At 42.6% G+C, this 7,247-nt stretch overlaps 1 non-coding gene across 1 annotated transcript; it reads right to left on the reverse strand.

The window, feature by feature from the left end:
* Positions 1-6,156: 6,156 nt before the first annotated feature.
* LOC130721639 (small nucleolar RNA R71) lies at positions 6,157-6,263 on the reverse strand. The gene has a single exon (XR_009013562.1). It is a non-coding gene; the product is annotated as a small nucleolar RNA R71 (small nucleolar RNA).
* Positions 6,264-7,247: the final 984 nt, after the last annotated feature.

The raw sequence follows: 7,247 nt of genomic DNA on the forward strand, positions 1-7,247 counted from the left end.
AAGTCGCGTCAAAACGCACAATTCAACAACATCTCCACATCAACAATTATAGAAAACATCATAACATCAGTTCATCATCACAATCAATATCAAAGTAAAGCATAAGTCGAATTTATCGACGCCTATCATGCAGTCATAGCTAATAGTAAGTTGCCCTAACCTTAGGCGCTTTCCTTACTAAGTTGCGACTCAATTCCAATCCAATCATATCTTTGCTTTCCCGTGTTGGCTCACTTCCGTTTGTTCTTTGTCTTCGTCACCATGCGTCTCCGTTATTCGTACCCTTCATAAGTACATATGCTAAACCTTAGTCTCTAAGGTCATATCTAAAGTTCCAAAATAAGTTTAGCTAATCATTCTAACTCACTTAGGTCAATGCATATGCTTTATGTTCCAAGGGCTAAAGTCCGAAGAGAAAATATTTGTGATTTTTTTAAAGAAAGGTCCTTAAGAAAAACCCATTTTGCAAACCAGTCCTCAACTTTTAAGTAATTCAACCATAGTCCCTTGATAAGAACATAATCACGAAAAGGTCCTCATATAAAGATAAGTTATTTTTCAACCCTCAATCTTTAATAAATTTATCAAACAAACCCCAATACTTTTAAAACTCCAGTTTAACCCAAAACTTCTCAGCCTCTTGTGTTTAAGCCCAAAGTTTTGTCACTATAAACTTAACTTATGATTTTCACTAAGTAAAAACAAGTTTCAGAATTGATTTTCCAAACCCAAAACACATGTCATAGGCTCGGCCACGACTACATAAATATGTATAAATTTTCCTTTTTCCCCAAATCACTTCCAAAGCCATTTTTAACACTTAAAAATAACTAATCAAGGCTTAAATTAAAATCATTAAAATCCCAAAATCACTTAACTAAAAAAACAACTTTTTAGAAATCTAATCAGTGAAATCTATAGATCCGGTGATAGGGAACAACAATTGTAAAAGCACTTTGGATGAAAGTCATTTTTGAAAAAGCATAACAAATCAAAACTAAATCTTTACCCATTAAAAACATGATAAAAAAGAGAAGAGGTTTTACCATGAAAATGCCTTAGAGGTGGTGGTGGTTTGTGCCTTGCGTGGGTGAAGAGAGAACCAAGGTGGTGGCTTGATCATGAAGGAAGAAGGCACAGTTGTGTGTGGGCGCTGCCACAAAGAAAATGAACGAGATGAGGTTGGTGATGAGAACAAGATGAAAGGAACAAGGATTATAAATTGCTGCAGAAACCAATTGAAAATGAGAGTAAAGAGAGTGGTGAGGGAAAGAAGACGTGAATAAGAGAAACAGAGGGACTACGGTGTGCGCATTCTGCCAGGGAAAGAAATTTGGAATGAATAAAGTAGAAACATGTGTGGTAAAATGAATGGATTGGCCAACATGAAAGACGTGGAGCAAGAAAGGCCAAGTAAAAAGGATGAGATATTTATTAATCGGTACAGATTGATTTAGACGCTGAATGATTTAACTCATAGAGTTAAGATAAAAATATAAGGGTGATATATTATCATCCCAAAAATTATGAGGAACTCTATGAAATGATAAAATATAAATTTGAATCACTTTAAGCAAAATAAAATGATCCATGAATCAAGAAATGAGTAGAAACTAAGCTAAAGAATAATTGTGAGACAATTAGAACAAATATGACGTCGTCATATTATGCATCAAAGTTAAGTATCTCTCTATAAAAGGTCGATACTTGTTCCTGGTTCATTTAAGTGAGAAAATAGCTTGAACGTAGTATGAGTTGAAATATGTCGCAAAACTACTTTTTGCGTTTGACGTCGGATGAAGAAACTTCCTTCTGAAGAAAGGTTGGAAACGTCGAAAGAAATCGGGCAACGCGGATGGAATCTTCGTTAGAAGTCCCGAATAGAAAAAGTCTTCATCCAGCGCTTGAATCTAGGGTTTCGAAGCAAAGAAATTAGCGTCGTCGGACTTCCGAAAAGTGAATACTATCGTGCGTACAGTCCAGGGTTTCGAAATGAAACACTGGTCGAAGGAAAAATAAAGAGAACCTTTAAATTTCCCAAGGATTTGAAATCTCACTTAAAACGTTGCTCTAAAAGCGAAATAGCCTATACTGGACACGCTCGCCATAAGGCAGGTGTGCAGACGACTCGCACTAATTCCTAAAGCGACTACGCAACATTCCTCAAGCAATTCCTGCACTTTCTTCTTCATTAATCTTCCTCAACATCAAACTCCTGTCACGCTTACCCTGATTCTACGCGTGAGTCGGAAATTAACTTGTTCTGCAAATTCAGGTCTTACACAACCCACATGGCCAATGGGACCCGAACGACCGTAAGTCCTCGCCAAGTAAAGATGGCAAGGCCACACCTGATCTTACGGGAAAAGCTTGTGAACAAAGCCTCAGTTCGAAATTGAGCAAAAGTCCTAGTTAAACCCAGCACACCATCAATGTCGTCAAACCTTATTCAGACACAAGGAGACTGAGAGGGGAGCGTGGGAAAATTTCGGAAAACGTTAAAACAAACATAGGAAATAAAGTTGAATTAATTAACTTAGAGTCGAAACACGCAATTGAAACAAATACATTATTTAAAGCGAAAGAAGTACTAGCGTTACAATTATTAAAGATAGTTAACATCATATTTTCTGCTCTTATTCCACAGCATCCCCAAGATCAACATGGGCAACTTCCGATGGATCTTCTAGACCCTCCAGCCCGATTGGGGTGACCTTTTTAAAGATCCCCAAGGAGTTGAGGTCAACGGAGGGGTGGAGGTGTTTGACTTTGGCCTTGGCGATAAGGAAGCCGCGAACGCGTTCTTTGGCCGCCGCCTGGGCCGCTTCCCCTCTTATTTCCTCTTTCAGAGCTTTCGCTTTGGCGTCCTTCTCAACCGCGAGCTGGCACTTGGACGCCAGGTCCGCCTCGGCCTCGGCCTCGGCGAGTGCCTTACCCTTACTCGCCAGTTCGTCACGCAACGTGGCGATCTCTTTGTCTTTGGTGGCCAGGTTTTCCTCCTGTGAGGCAGCAATGGTTTCTATAGCGCTGAGGTCTCGTTAGAGCTCCTCAATCTGGGACTCGAGTTTTTCCCCTTTCTCGTTCGCCGTTAGCAGTGCCACCCTTGCCTCCTTAAGCTTTTACTACATCTTTTTAACCTTGCGCTCCTCTGCTGCCAATTGGCTGGACAGTTTAGATCAAGTGTCATTCGCCCTAAGGTTGTCGGAACACAGCTTCTCCACCTCCTGGCGGACCTCAGCAACTCCTGCAAGAGGTCGTGCTCGATGGGCCACTTAGGCGAACAAGCACTCGGCGCGGAGGAGGTTGGACACGGCTTCCTGGGCAACATCCTGCGGGTCCTGACTAGCAACCTCCCTCATTTTTTCAAGATAAGGGTGAAAAAGGAGGAAAACAAAGGGATCTTGGGAGGAGCCGCTGGAAGGACTCTTCGGGCGGTCCGCAGGAAGTTTCTCTCCTTCGCCACCAGCCCCGGGAAGGTGGGGGGTTGATGGGTCAAAGGAAGTCGGGCCAGGTGAGGGAGACGGCGGGCGGACAGAGGATGGAAATTTTTGCCCTTCCAATGGGACCGCGATGGGAGGGGCGTCTGGAGGCAGTGAGGTGCCCGTCTCACCATGATGAGTGGACACCAGTGGGGAACCCGCGGCGGCAGACTCAGATGCGACGGGTCCTCCGTCAGTGCTGATCAAAGGGGAAGCTTGAGGGTTTGGCTCGCCCAAATTTCTTCTCTTGGGCGAGTCGGTGCTCACCGACGAGCATTTCCTTTTCTCCCCAACTTGGGCTGATGAGGACATTTTGGCATTCCCGGAGGTGAAAGCCTTCAGGAGCTCGGCGGTGGAGAACTTCATATTTCCTGAAAAAACAAGAAGGCGTTGTTAGCAATGGAAAGGTCAAGGGGAAACCTGAAAACGTATTTAAAGGGGGAACCTAATCGCGGGAGTAGTCTGGGGCCCGTGGGGGCGCCGAGTAATTCAGCGCAACTAAGACGGGGAAGTCGAGCGAGGATCTCGAGGGCGAATTTCTCTCTGGCAGAAAGGGGTGCTTTAGAAGGGTTGGCTACAGGTTTAGGGCACTCGGTCCAGTAAAACGGAAAGAGAGCCTCCCCTTCTCTTTGTGTAAATGACGAGGGGTAAGTGATGACCCTATTTTAGTAGTGTTTTTAGGGTCATTTCTTTGGTTGTTTTGAGTCTTTTTGTTGAGTTTCATGTAGTGTTTCATGCATTCTCATGCATTTTTATCTTTTCTTTAGTTTTTATTTTGTTTTGGTAATTTAGTAGTTTTATAGGGAGTTTTCTTGCATTTTAAGTAAAGTTTAGGACTTGCATGGTTTTGTTGTGTTTTATGAGGGACTTCTTGTGCTAATGAGCTCTTGGAGCTTCTAGAATCTTCCTTGTCTTGTTGGTTAGGTTTGGAGTGCAGAAACTGAAGGAGAAGGAAGGCCAAGAAGCATGGAATTGATGAAGAACATAAAGAGAATTGAAAAGAGGAGTTTCAGAAGCCAAAAAGTCATTTTCAGGCGAGCTAGAGCGCCTAGGCGCTGGGAGTGGGCGCCTAGGCGCCAATAGGGTCAGAGAGCATGTCTTCTGACATGCAATTGGCGCTCAGGCGCTCTGAATTGGCGCCTGAGCGCCCAGTTTCGTTAGTTTCAGCCTATAAATAAGGCTTAGGACAATTTCTTTGATACATTTTGTCATTTCACTCATTTTTGATCAAGTTTTGAGAGCTGAGGAGAGCTTTGGGACCAAGGAAGGTTTCCAACTTGTATTTCTTCTCAGGTTTTCTTTACATTTCCTTTATGAATTCACTAGCCATGAGTGGCTAGTTTACTTTTTTGCTTTGGGTTAAGAGATTCTATGAAACTTTAGTTTATAATTCCTATCTCTATGCATGAGTCTTGATTCAATCTTGTATTTCAATTCCTTATTGCATGTTTAGCTTTGGTGCACCTTTGCTATAGGCTAGATTATAATAGAATGGAAATTTGTTATGATTTAGGGACATGAATTGGAATAGATCCTTCTATACTTGCTTCTAGGAATATAGTGAGGGTAGGGTTTTGTTGGCCTGAATAATTGAGCTCTCATACCTCTTATGAATGTTTAAGTACACAAGGAATTGGGCTTAACTTTCAATTTGAGAGAATTACTTTTGTGAGGAATCAACTAGTAAGTACATAGGCTATAACAACAAGATATAAATCAAGATATCACATGCATAGGATAGGTGGACTAAAATGGATTAGATGATCAAAACACCCAAGGCAATTTCCCATCATTTGTTATTTACATCATTATCAACATTGCTCTTTTGCAAAACTTTACTCACAATCACCCAAAACCAATTTCTGAATTTTTCTGTTTTAAGAACTTGCAAACTCTAGGCTTAAATCAATAATTCTCACTCACAATCCCTGTGGTTCGATAATTTAAAACCCGGAGGTATTCGTGCACTTGCAAATTGACCAACAAGTTTTTGGCGCCGTTGCCGGGGATTGTTTGTGGTTTTCGGTTTAAGTTAAAGAGTTTGTTTGTTTGTTTTACTAAGCATTGCATTTAATAGGTGTTACTAACCTTTTCTCTGTTTTTGTGATTTCAGTTTATGCACAGTAGGCTTGGCACAGATCCATTGCTGTTTGATCCGGAGCCTGAACGTACTCTTCGCCGTCGTCGAGCCCAACAAAGGCTTGAAGCCATGGCTGCTCAATTGACGGAAGAGGAGATACAAGCCCACATTGAAGAAAGAGTGAATGAGGCTCTTGCTCAAAGACTTCAAGAGCAAGAATTGGAGAATGGTAATCGTTCTCTCAGAGACCTCACCTCGGCTGCCATGAGCTACGATTATCCGGGCAGCATAGTTTCCCCCGATGGCACGGGAAACTTTGAGCTGAGGCCGGCATTCATCAACTTGGTGAGCCAAAATCAGTATGGTGGAGGTGCTCTTGAAGATCCTCATGCACACATGGAGCGGTTTATCCGCAATTGCAACACCTACAGAGTTCAGAATGTTTCAGCGGACACAATCCGCTTGAGTTTGTTCCCTTTTTCATTGAGGGATACTGCTGAAGAGTGGTTGAATTCACAGCCCCAAGGTAGCATTACATCTTGGGAAGACTTGGCTGAGAAGTTCACCACAAGGTTTGTTCCAAGAGCCCTCTTGAGAAAACTCAAGAAGGACATCATGACTTTTACTCAATCCACCGATGAGAATCTCTATGAAGCTTGGGAGAGGTTCAAATAGCTCTTGAGGAGGTGTCCTCAACATAACCTTACTCAAGCTGAGCAAGTAGCAAAGTTCTATGATGGTCTCCAATATTCTTCGAGGTTTGGTTTGGATGCGGCTTCAAGTGGAGAGTTCGATGCCTTACTTCCACAAGTGGGGTATGATTTGATTGAAAAAATGGCTATAAGAGCCATGAACTCTAGTAATGATCACCAAGCCCGAAGAGGAGTCCTTGAGGTTGAAGCTTATGATCAACTTATGGCCTCCAACAAGCAACTCTCCAAGCAAATGAATGAGATTCAAATTCAAATGAAGACTACCAAGATTGGTGGTCGAGTTGCCAAGGTGGAGTGCGTGACTTGTGGAGGGCCACATGACAGCGAAGAATGCACAGAGACTAGACCGGAGGAGGAAGTGAAGGCTATGGGTCAAGCTCGAAATGACTCATTTTCAAATACTTACAATCCAGGATGGAGGAATCACCCTAATTTTTCTTGGAGGCAAGGTAATAATGGGCAAGGAAATGGCTTTCAAAGACAATTTCCTAGCCAAGGATTTCAAGGCCAAAGCTCAAGACAACCTCAAGAGCGAGGAGAAGGTGAAGGTAGTGGTTCCAAGAAGAGCTTAGAAGAGTTGGTGGAAACTTTCATCAGCCGGACGGAGAATAATTACAAGAATCAAGAGGCGGCTATCAAGAATCTTGAGAATCAATTTGGCCAGCTGGCCAAGCAAATAGCCGAGAGACCTCAAGGTAAGTTTCCCTCCGACACTATCCCCAATCCTAAGCAAGAGAATGCCTCTGTTGTAGCCACTAGAAGTGGGAGAGTGATGAATGAATTGAAGAAAAAAACAGAGGGAGAAAAGAGAGAGGAGATAGTGGGAGGAGAAGTAGTTGTACCTATTAAGGTGAGAGAAGTTGAGCTTACTCCTGAAACTAGCAAGGTTCCGTTCCCTAAAGCATTGGCTAAGAAGAGCTTAGATAAAATGTTTTCAAAGTTTGTTGATGTTTTTAAAAAGCTCCACATTAGTAT

The sequence above is a fragment of the Lotus japonicus genome, chromosome 5 (assembly GCF_012489685.1).
Source record: "Lotus japonicus ecotype B-129 chromosome 5, LjGifu_v1.2".
NCBI classification, from domain to species: domain Eukaryota; kingdom Viridiplantae; phylum Streptophyta; class Magnoliopsida; order Fabales; family Fabaceae; genus Lotus; species Lotus japonicus.